At 39.3% G+C, this 12,822-nt stretch overlaps 1 long non-coding RNA gene across 1 annotated transcript in view; it reads right to left on the reverse strand.

Annotated features, from left to right (window-relative positions):
* Positions 1–10,559: 10,559 nt before the first annotated feature.
* The window catches only part of LOC135362435 (uncharacterized), a 120,328-nt gene continuing 118,065 nt past the window's right edge, over positions 10,560–12,822 (reverse strand). The window contains exons 3-4 of the long non-coding RNA XR_010407132.1: positions 11,290–11,421; positions 10,560–10,752 (exon numbers count right to left, since the gene is read on the reverse strand). This is a non-coding gene — a long non-coding RNA (uncharacterized LOC135362435). The remainder of the gene's footprint in view (positions 10,753–11,289; positions 11,422–12,822) is intronic.

Here is a 12,822-nt window from a genome sequence, read left to right on the forward strand (position 1 = left end):
TGCAAGGGGAAGGTGAAGTCTCACCCTGTACTAGGATCTTACTTCAGGGAGTCCCTCAAAGCTGGGTCTCCGGACTCATTCTCAGCCTCTTGCCTGTCCTCTGTGTCAATCCTCTGCTTTGGATTTGGCCTCAGCTCTGTGGTTACCCCCGCCCCTATCTTCATTTCCTTCCCAGACAGGAAGGCCAGGATAGCTAAGGTCTCTGATTTGGTCCTTTATCCCCTCCTTGATAGAACCACCACTTTTCTAAGAATGCATACTGTGTGAACATGAGAGGAAAGAATGACAGCCCTAAGGCCATTCAGCACCAGTGTGCATGGGTGTCCAGACGCTTCCTGTGGGGCCAGAGTCCAAGTCAGGATGGAAAGGGTCCCTCTGCTCCTCCCCGAGCCTTCTTGAAATTTGTTTGGCTTCATGTGAAATTGGGCAGTCATTCATTTTATGTTGGGATCAAACAGCTTCTTTAGAAACTAAACAGGTGCTGTACCATAAGCCAGTGAAATCCATCCCATGAATTGTGGTAATAGACAAGCTGCAGTGTCATTCCAAAACCAGTAATATGATAAGGCTTTCAGAGAAATCAGCTTATGCTTCTCTCCCTGAGCTAGACGAAGTGGGGATAGGTAGAAGAAATCAGTCTGTACCTTTTCTACTCCCACCAGACTAGAGATTGCCTCCATGCCTGGGAACAGATTGGGTATTAGGGTCAAAGTAGCCCAGTAGCTTGTGTATTTTAGGGGAATGTACATTTATTGAAATATATACTTTTTAAAAAAAGTTTTTCTTTTAGGTCAGAAAAAAAAATCCTTGGGCAGAGCCCAGGTCAGGGTACGTTGCCATGGGCAACAATGTTTATATTTTGGCAACAGTTACACACTTTATATTTTAAATGCCTGTTTCCACCTCAGTAAGGTGTTTCCAGGGCAGACACTTCATGGATCTCCTCTGAATTATTTTCAGTCATCTTTAGGGGCAGAGAAGCCTCAATTGGCCAAAAGTAATTCAAGTTGCATATTTTAATTTATTTAAGTATATAGCAGAAAATTAAGATGTATCATTGCTGTGCTAAACTCTCGGAACCAGTCCTGGTCCACGCGTGTACAGCCCAATGGAAAAAGCAGCCAGAAATGCCAATATGGTAAATGCCTTTGGTGCTGTTTCCCTTCCGTTCATACATATCAGAATCACCTGGAGAGCTTTCAAGCAAGACTCTTACTCTGTCCCTACTCACAAAGAGTTGGTCTGGGGTGGGAGGCAGGTATTAGTTCCCCAGATGCCTTCAATGTATATCCAGAGTTGAAATCCACTGTCTAAAAATCCTTTAATTTGCCAGGTACTATAATAATAATTTGCTAACTCTGCCTGTGGAAGGGAGGTCATCAAAATGCAGGTAGCACTTGAGCTTAAATTTAAAGAATGCATAGAACTTCTCCAAGTAAGGAGGAGGGTAGAGGAGGTTGGGAGGGCTTTTAGGGCAGAATTTGCCTGCTGGGCAAAATCCTGTTGATGCTAATTTTTTTTTTTTTTTTTTAATATTTATTCATTTGTTTTAGAGAGAAAGGTGGGGAGGGGCAGAGGGAGAAAGAGAATCTTCAAGCAGACTCCCAGGTCAGTGTGGAGCCCAACTCCATGACCCTGAGATCATGACATGAGCTGAAATCAAGAGCCAGATGCTTAACCCACCAGGTGCCCCCTGTTGATGCTTACTTTTAACTACCTTCCTAACTTATCCTGGTCTATTCATTCCTACTGTCACCACCCTAATGCAAATCCTTGTTAGACATGCCTTGCATGAAGCTACCAATTTCCTGGCTTTTTTTTTTTTTTTTTTTGCATAAACACTCTTTTATCTTCAAACATATGCATCCCACTGCAGAGAAACAGATTCTCTTACAGCACAAATCAGTTGCACTGCCCTGATTCAAACCTTTCAATGACTTTGTATTGCTCTTAAAATCCAAAATATTTAACATAGCAGATAAGACCCGATGTTACTTAGTCTTGGACTTCCTTCAGCCTCCCCTTAGGGGGTCCTGGTCTACCCTGTCCTTGGTGCACTACCAGTCCCTTTCATGCAGCTCTGCTTCAGTCTCTGTGCAAACCATGCTTTCTCCTGTCTCAGGGTCTTTGTGGAGATGATGAATCTTCAAAGAATTCTATCCCCACACTACTTCTCAGGCCACTCTGTGACCTAGAAAACTCTACAATGCTTAGTCCTTTGCTCAAATATCCCTTCCACATAGAAGATTCCCCAGATGTCCTCTCCCAGCCTAGGTAGGGGTCCTTGTTACATGACCCCAAAGCTACAACTCCTCTCCTTTGTAACACGAATCTTCACGCACCATACGCATCTCTCCTGATAGACTCTATGGTTTACAGTCCCCTCCTGTATTATTGGCATTTTGTCCACTCTGGCATTTGGTAAATTATTGGCAAATGATGGTTGAATAAACTGAATGAACAATACCCCCGCACACACACACACACACACACACACAAAGATAATCTAACCTATGTTTTCCCTCTAAGAGTTTTTATTTCCATAGGCACTCAAAATCTGGAGCATGAGATATAACTCATTTGGGGTGAAACTTGACCTCTCTGTATGGCCCTTGATATCTTTCCTCTCTGCTCTCTCTCTCCCCTTCTCTTTCTTATCTTTCGTCAGAAGTTTAGCGTTTTGTATGGGGATCTGCATTTAAACAGAGTAACAAATAAATAACCATTATTAACAAATATAATATTACCTTTATATACTTACACATTGATTACAATGATGAAAAGAGAAGCGAAGCTGAGTAATATGTTCTGAGCAGATGCAATATGTTTAGTATATGTAGTCAATCACTTAATTCTCTTCCCATTCATAATAATGTGCCCATTTTTCAGATGAAGCAACAGAGACTAGAGAAACACTACTTCCTAAAGATCTTACAACTAGTGATAAAACTACCAGGCTAATGACCAGTGTCTATGTAATTCCCAATGCCTTGCTGTCCCTCCTAATCCAATCAGATCTGTAACCATTGGAAATGATTTGAACCACCTACATGAGAAGCTAGCTGAAGTATCTAAATTTTATATAGCTTCTTAAATTGTAGATTTCAGGTGTCTACATTACGTTTCACTTAATTATGTCCACAAGGATAAAAGATTACACACATTACCAATTCCTGTCTCTTGTCTCATAACCTTTTTAAAATTGCCTTCATTCATCCATTCAATAAACGTCTGGTACTGGGAATATAATTCTGAATTGCTTTCAGAAAATTAATATTATTAATCATAAAGACATTTTCTTAAGATTCTCAATTCGGTTATACTTCATTTCTTTCTAAGCTTTGGAATTAAATTCCATGACACACTACCTCGAATACAGTTGGTAATTCTCATGTTGCAAATGGAATGAAAAAGGCCTGGCAGGCATCTGGGCTATGGGGACAGAGAAGTGTACTTGCAAAGTGTACCCAGACTCTCAAAACACACAGACTGCCAGACCACATCATGATGGACATCACAGGCTCAGTGCAAACTCTTTTAATACCTGTTCAATCAAATCCATATGGTCCAAAATAAGATCACAGACAAACTGATCTAACGTTAAGTCCTTGCAGATCCATACATTTTAAAGATAAGACCAGTAAATGTTCCAGAGACATTGTGGTTTATCATTTCCTATCAATCTCTGCCAAGACCATGCTATGACTAACTCCAGCCCACCTGTCCCCTCTCTCCTACCCCTGCCTGTAAGCCTTATAAGTGGATTTAATTATTAGTTCATTCTTAAGATTACCCTCAAATTGGACTGCTTATTATTTCTTATCATGACAAGGTCTTATCTAGAAAGGAAGGACTGCAAAGACAAAGATCTTTAAAGACAATATCTAGGGCGCCTGGATGGCTCGGTTGGTTGAGCGACTGCCTTCGGCTCAGGTCATGATCCTGGAGTCCCTGGATCGAGTCCCGCATCGGGCTCCCTGCTCGGCGGGGAGTCTGCTTCTCCCTCTGACCCTCCCCCCTGTCATGTGCTCTCTCTCTCAGTCTCTCTCTCTCAAATAAATAAATAAAAATCTTTAATAAAAAAAAAGACAATATCTAACTAGACAATCCTATCTAACATTACAATGTTCATTATTGTTGAGACCAAACCTGCAAAGGGAGTCACCTGTGTGAACCTGCAAAATTGCTTAAGCAAGCAAAATACTTATTTCTTCAGGGCAGCTCTTGGCAATATAGCTGAAGAGTGGGTCTTGACAAAGGAGAAATGGAAGTCAAATCCCTGAAAGGGCTATATAAAAAAAAAAGTGCTAGAAAGTGCTATCTAAGAAAAGAGACTACCAGCAGGGAAGGAAGCGAAGAACCTGGAAGTTCAAGATGAGTCAGGGAAAGTAGTTCAAGTCAGAAACCGTGAATGATTTGATCATTTTAAAACTTGCTTATGGACATCCGTTAGCCATGAAGCAGCCTGACTAGAAACAAGAAAACTGGACCAAGTATAGGAAGTAAATGCATTCAGATGTTTTATAGCACGAAGCACAGAATGGAAAACCTGGAAAGAAGAGAGAGAGAGAAAAAAAAATGCAATTTCCTGAAGTTCCTGCTTTGGGCCTGGCACCACTTTCCAGGCTAAAGTGCAAGGATGCGAAATCCATTCACAACCGAGCGGTCTCGCTGAGCTCAGGAGACAGAAGTGAGAGTGAGGGCCCCTGGAGGGTCTCCAGTTTATGGGGCAGAGCACCAGAGAACAAGGAACTGTGCAGGAAAAACAATTCCAGAATCCTCACAGGATGTCCCTTGAATGTTTAGCCAAACACTAAAATACATATGCTTAAGGCAGAACTCCATGAGGACTTGAAAGAAAAAAGGACCAGGAAAAGAAATAAAAGGAGCTTTAAGATACTCTGGGAATTTGTACAAGTTGGGGAGGCATTTGAGTTCCAAACAGTCAGAGAAAAGTGGCTTCATTGCACAATTCAGGCATGTAGTAAATCATCAAATGCCCCCATGGGAGAAGAGGTCATCTAGATTTACAGCAAATGGTATTATAGACCCATCCTACCAAAGGTTAAAAACAGCCTCAAAAAGATGAAGCTTATCTGCAAATAAATAATTTGCCTACCTAGACCAAAGCCAACACTCTGCTAATAATACAAAAGAATCTGAAAATAGAAGTAAATCATCTTTTAAAAATGCATTAGGAATTTTTGCTCTTCAAGGACACTACCGAGGAAATGAATAAACAAGTCAGAGACTGAGAGAAAATATTTGCAAATCACATATCTGATAAAACATTTGTATCCGGAATACATAAATAGTTCTTCAGACTCAGTAATTAAAAATAAATAATCCATTAAAACTGTGTAAAAGATAAGAAAATCACTTCACCAAAGAGTATATATAGATTGCAAATAAGCAAAGGAAAACCTGTGCACCATGACTAGTTATTAGGGAAATGCAAATTAGAGCCAAAAAATGAGAGAAGAGCACCACACAACCATCATTCTGAGAGCCTGAAATTAAAAAGTCTGATCACACCAAGTGTTGTCACAAACGTGGAACGGCTCTTGTACACCACCACTTGGAATATTAATTACACAACCACTTTGGAAAACAGCCAGTCGGTTTCTTGTAAACTTGAACATACAGCTGGTGCCCCGGGGTCCTGTGCGAATGTGTGCCCGACCCGCTTCAAGAGATTTATCCGAGATAAATGAAAGCATATGCCCACACAAAGACCTGCACACGGATTTTCACAGCAGCTTTATTTGTAATAACCAAACACTGAAAACAACCTGGCAAAATTGGACAAACTAGTCAAATATAAAAAAGAAATCAACTGTTATTCATGCTTCAGCATGGATGAATCACAAAGTAATTATGGTCAGTGAAAGAAGGCGGACAAAAAAATAGTGCGTTCTGTATGATAAAGTTTATAGAAAAATAATAGAAAATGCAAACTATTCTGTACATACAGAAAATAGATCACTGTTTGCCTGGTCATTGGAGGAGAGGAAGGGTTCACAAGAGACACCGCCTTGGGGGCTGATAGATAAGTTCATCATCTTGGTTCTGGTGAAGGTTCACAGACGTGTATATATTTAACATTTATCCAATTGTACACTTTCAATATGTGTACTGTTTTACATTCTAATCAGACCTCAATAAAACCATTAAAAATAGACCACATGTCGTATGTTCTCCAATATCAACAGAAATAAATTAGAAACCAATAAAGATAGGCCATCTAAGAAAATGAAATATTTTTTTAAGATTTATTTATTTATTTCAGAGAGAGAGAAAGGTCACAAGTGGGAGAGGCAGAGGGAGATGGAGAGAATCTCCAGCAGACTCCATGCTGAGCACAGAGCCCGACACGGGGCCCGATCTCATGACCCTGAGATCATGACCTGAGCCAAAATCAAGAGTCCACTCGGACACTTAACCGACTGCACCACCCAGCACCCCGGAAAACTGAGTCTTTCAAAATTAAACATCAAACATTTTTAAATCCAAGTGTTAGGAAAGAAATAAAAATGGGAGTTGGACAATATTTCAAGCTGAATGATAATGAATATATAATATACCGGGATCTCTCGGATTCCATCTAGCAGTACTTAGAAGGGAACTTTCAGGCTTGATATGGGTTGAATTGTGTTCCCCCCATTCATAGGTTGAAGTCCCAAGCTACAGTACTCAGACTGTGACCTTATTTAGAAAGAGTATCTCTACAGACAGAATTAGTGAAGATAAGATCATCCTGGAGTAGGGTGGGCCCCTAATCAAATAGAACTGGTGTCCTTAGGAAAGTGGAATTTTGGACACAAGAACACACAGGAAGAACGCCACGTCAAGGTGAAGGTAGAGATTGGGATGATGCGGGTATACAACCAGGAATGCCAAAGATTGCCAGCAAACCACCAGAAACTAAGAAAGGGACCTGGAGCAAATTCCACCTCACAACTCTCAGAAAGAGCCAATTCTGCCAGCACCTGGATCTCAGACTTCTAGACTCCAGAAGTTGCTGTAAGATCAAAAATTACTATAGTTTAAGCTGCCCACTTTGTGACACCTTTTATGGTAGCTCTAGAAAACTAATATAATGCTTGTATTAGAAAAAGAATAATGGTTCAATATCGATGGTCAAAGCTTCTACCTTAAGATATTAGAAAGATTAAAAATATTAAAAATTAAAGTCAGCAGAATGAAGGAAAGAAACAAGATAACAGTGAAAATTAATCAAATAAAACATGGATGAACAATTGAGAAAAACCAAGAAAATCTAGATTGAAAAAACTCTAGCTATACTGATCAAGAACTAAACAGAGACATCCCAAAATTCCAGTAGAGAGACACATCATGTCAGGGGATTACAATACTCAGTATTGTTGCAATGCTAATTCTCTCTAGTAATTTTTGATATGGAAAAGAAAAGGGACTAGAGCAGCTAAAACAATTTTAAAAAGAAAATAAAAGAGGTTATACACGATCTTATTTCAAGATTTACTATATTGCTGCATTGATCAAGACATATAGTACTGTCGTAGGCATAAAAATAGATAAGTAGATCAATTTAACAGAATAAGAGATTTAATTAAAAAAAAAAAAAAAAAACTAACACTTTGGGGTGCCTGGGTGGCTCGGTTGGTTCAGCGACTGCCTTCGGCTCAGGTCATGATCCCACATCGGATCGAGCCCCGCATCGGGCTCCCTCCTCCACGGGGAGTCTGCTTCTCCCTCTCCCACTCCCCCTGCTTGTGTTCCCTCTCTCGATGTGTCTCTCTCTGTCAAATATACAAATAAAATCTTAAAAAAAAAAAAAAGCTAACAATCCATTTACTTCCAACAAGGTGTCAGATACTAAAATAGGGAAAGGAAGTTGTTTTGAATAAACTGTGCTGGAATGACTGACTGGCTATCCATAAGAGAAAAAAAAAAATGAACCTTAACCCATACCTTGCCCTATACACAAAAAAATTAATTTGAGATAGATCAAAGACCTTAATGTAAAATCTTACATGTTAAAGCTTGCTTTTTTTCTTTTTCTTTTTTTAAGATTTTATTTATTTATTTGACAGAGAGAGACACAGTGAGAGACAGAACACAAGCAGGGGGAGTGGGAGAGGAAGAAGCAGGATTCCCCCAGAGCAGGGAGCCCTAGGAGGGGCTCGATCCCAGGGCCCCGGGATCATGACCTGAGCTGAAGGCAGACGCTTAACGACTGAGCCACCCAGGCGCCCCAAAGCTTGCTTTTCAATGTAGATTAGCTTCACATCCTAGAGCTGACATTGGGGTGGACAAAAAAGCTCACGAATACTACACAGAAACCATTAACCAAAAATAACTTATCATAATTAAAACATTTTGCTCATATTGTTTAAAATATGGATATACAAACTTCAGACTGGGAAAAATATGCAATAAATATAACTTACAAAGAAATTCAATCAACAATATATAAGCAACATCTACAACTAAATAATAAAATCAACCCAGTTATAAAAATGGGCATTTCACCAAGGTTTATATACCAGTGACTAGGAAGCCCATGAGTGAGTTCAACATCATTAGTTAGCAGAAAAATGCAAATTAAAGCCACAATGTGATACTATCATCTACCCAACGAGAATGGTTAAAGTGTAAAAAGATAACTTGAGACTCTCACATGTTGCTGGTGGGAATATAAAAGGTACACGTTTGGAAATCATTCTGGAAGTTTCTCATAAATGTAGTCATCATTTATCCAAAAGAAATGAAAACATATAAACACACACATACACACACACACACACAACCCTGGAATGTGTTACTTCAAAACAACCTTATTTAAATTAGTGAAAAGCCAAAAAGTAGCCCAAATGTCCACCATCAGAAGAGATAAATAATTTCCATATAATGGAAGACTCCTCCACGCTAAGGGGGAACGAACTACTCAACAATGTGGATGCATCTCCAAAACATGACGCTGAGTGGAAGAAGCCTTATGCAAAGTTCACCCTGTATTATCCCTTCATGCAAAATCTGTATACAGAGACAAAAACAGGATAGCAAAAAACTTGTCTCTGGTGAAAGATTTCAGAACCATGAATGTCCCTCAGTGAAGGTGGGGTTGACTGGGACAGGGCACAGATGATCTTTCTGAAGTCATGGAAATCACCTACATCTTAATATGTGGATAACAGATGCATGCAATTGCCAAAATCTATCAAACTGTGAACTTAATGTTTGTGCATTTCTTTGAATGCAAGCTGTACTTTGAATTTTTATAAAAGTTGAAAGAGAAGCTTTTTTATGTCATACTAACCTTGTGATACAGAGTTATGTGCTCAGCACATTAGTCCAAATATATAATCAGTATATGACCCGCTCTCATCCAATTTTCCAGGTTCGGTTTAATATACTGGTCGTCCAGACAGACCCAGTATGTTCTGTGTGGCACATTCTTCCTTAACTCACATGTATAGTATCAGAAAACTTCAATCCAAATTAATCTAATTCCTCCCACATTTATTAATGTTTTCTGTTCACTCTATATTCACAGAGCCGTGCACCCTCACCGCAATCAATTTTAGAAAACACTTTTATGGCCCTCATTTTCATCACCTTATTATACTTTACATTTCTGTAGGTTGCATTTGTTTTTGTTTTAACATTTTGCCTGGTTAATTATTACGCCTCTTATTGTTTTACACATACTCTGGATTCCCTCTTTTATTTACAACATTAAACAGGTGAGTATATGGCCTATGCAAATAATTTCAGTATCTTAAGTATTTGTGGATCTCATTCTAGTTTCATCTTTTTTCCTCTGATTTTTTCAGGTCCAATGTCTGCATACAGACCAGCTTGGGATTAAACACTCAGGGGATCATTTGTATCACATCCCCGAGGACCATAGCCAAGATCTGCATGTGTCCTTCCTGTCTCCCTCTGTGGCTGTTTTGTTTTCCCTCCTCCAAGTTCGCCATTTCTCGTGAGGATGCGGGCATAGCTTCTGGGAAGCCCACATTTCTGCAGTCTGGGACCAGAAAACCTGCCTCAAGCGGGCCCAGAGTGTCTCTCGTCCCTCTGTGAGGCCGAAGAGATCTCCTGGTGCTAGCACATGACCTCAGGCAGCCGTCCTACCTGGGCTTACGTCACCTGTCCAGGCCAATGAGTCCACTTTGTGTTCCCTGGGCTCTGAGATGTCCTGCAACTCTCCATCCGCTTCAGCGAAGCATTTTTTAAAGCTTTGGAAAATATTCAGAAACGGAAAGGCAAGCATTTAGTGCTATACTACAAATGTTTACATCCAGTCATTTTATCCCTCTATATTGCCTGTACATTTTTGACTACACACACACACAAATTTTATTAGAAAAGCTGGATCCTCCTCTTGCCACTCTGTTTTATCTCATCTCACATTAACTGCCAAATATGAGAAAGCATGCACTAAAAACAAATTTGATGAGAAGCAGAAAAGTTCTGGTTAGAGAAATTATATGCTACCTCAGGAGAAAACAATAAATAGATGATAGTGACGAAGTATGCAGCAGACACAAAACACAGAAGGTAGAGGAAAATTCACACACAATTCCCCAAATGAGAACTATTAAATGCAACCAGATTATTACCAAGGTAAGCTTGAAAATCAGTGTGGAGTCCTTTATACTAAAAAGCCCCAGAGAGGTTTTGCAGATCTTTGAGATCCATGCCTCCTTCAGGTCCGTTTATCACTTCCTGAGGATTAGGAGCTGTCCTTAGTTCCCATGAACACTTCGTGGAGTCCATACAGGGAGAAAGACAGATACGTAACTTAATGATCACCGCACACGGCTGTATTATGGTGGCATACAAAAGGACTAAAGGGAGAAGGAGGAGCTTCTGAAGTTTAGAGATGAAAAATCACTTGCTAGAGAAGGTCATGTTTCAGTGAGAACCAAGGTAGTGAGATTTGGAGGGTTTCTGCCTCTTTTAAAATCATGGTACAAGTATTATTTGATGAGGTTAATCATTTTCCCATCCTGTCTTTTGTGTTGTCCTTCTGATTTATTTAACTACATATTTTTAAAAAGAACCAACAAACTTTCTTCTGAGACATTCTAAGAAAGAAAACTGAAATCCCATAGGCAAGAAGAACATGTATTTCAAAATCATTTGTTGGGGAGTTTCTTTCACCAAGATGGGAACATTCATGCTGAAAATACTTCATGTATATGGAATTGCTTGCCAGTTCACACTACAGGAAAAACATTTTCCAAATTCTATAATTCCTTCTCTGATTTCTTGCAATCAACATAACCTCCCACCTACCTTCTGTTTCCATTCTATGTTTCTGGCTTTTGTCTCAAGGTACAGTTTGCTGACTTCCATTAAAATGCATGGGCTCTTAGAATGATGTGGGGGAAGTCATCTGGTCCAGCAGAAATGAATCAGGGATGATGCCTACAAGACAGCAAATATAAGGATGGAAATAAGTATTTACCCAAAGGATACAAAAATACTAATTCAAAAGGATACATGCACTCTTATGTTTATAGCAGCATTATCAACAATAGCCAAATTATGGAAAGAACCCAAGTGTCCATTGGCTGATAAATGGATAAAAAAGTGGTAAACATATACAATGGAATATTACTCAGCCATAAAAATGAAATCTTACCATTTGCAATGACATGGATGAAACTAGAGAGTGTGATGCTAACTGAAATAAGTCAGTCAGAGAAAAACAAATACCATATGACTTTACTCACATGTGGAATTTAAGAAACAAAACAAATGGACATGGGGGGAAAAAGAGAGAGAGACACACACACACCAAGAAACAGACTCTGAACTACAGAGAACACACTGATGGTGACCAGAGGGGAGGTGGGTGGGCGTGGGGGGACAAGTGAGGGGGATGAAGGAGCGCACCTGTCATGATGAGCACCAGCTGATGAATGGAAGTACTGAATCACTATATTTTATATCTGGAACTAGTATCACACTGTATGTTAGCTAACTGGAACTTAAATAAAAATTTAGAAAAATGTATATGTCTATAGACATGTATTTGTATTAAGAATGGAAATAGGAATGTGACCTGCCCAACATCTGCTACATTTGTGCTCCTTCCACAGATTAAATAACAGACTGGTTTCTTAGTTTAAAGCTGGAATTAAATTTCCCAGTGCTACAGCTAGTTATTTCATTCCAGTAAGTTCTGATTGATGGAGTATGTATAATACATACTCACATGTGCCATTTATCTCATGAGTAATTAGAAGATGAAAGAAAAACACTATTTTCTAAATGCAATTTTCCTACTGAAAAAAGTCTTTGAAAAAGTGGACCATGTACATGGGAAAAAATAATTAAGTGTATCTTTAGTATCAAAATATATATGAATTTTTTTTTTAAAGATTTTATTTATTTATTTGAGACAGAGAGAATGAGATACAGAGAGCATGAGAGGGAAGAGGGTCAGAGGGAGAAGCAGACTCCCTGCCGAGCAGGGAGCCCGATGCGGGACTCGATCCTGGGACTCCAGGATCATGACCTGAGTCGAAGGCAGTCGCTCAACCAACTGAGCCACCCAGGCGCCCCTATATATGAATTGTTAATCTAGTCTATATTCTTTATTTTCTTACATAAAAGTTTAAAACCTCAAAAGGTAATATTAGTGGCTTACAATGATATCAGAAGTTACTGGAAGAGCCGGACTTGATTCCTAATGTTTCTTGGTCGCCTGGTGCTTTGAGATATAATATTTTTCTGTAAAATTTACTGTGTGTTGATTTGTTAAACATCTCATAATTTCAAAACAAGTCGCTTGTTTTTAATTTATTAGAAAGTAAAATAGTA

Source organism: Mirounga angustirostris, unplaced genomic scaffold, assembly GCF_029215605.1.
Source record: "Mirounga angustirostris isolate CCGP_5_RB_7025 unplaced genomic scaffold, mMirAng1.0.hap1 SCAF_13, whole genome shotgun sequence".
Taxonomy (NCBI): domain Eukaryota; kingdom Metazoa; phylum Chordata; class Mammalia; order Carnivora; family Phocidae; genus Mirounga; species Mirounga angustirostris.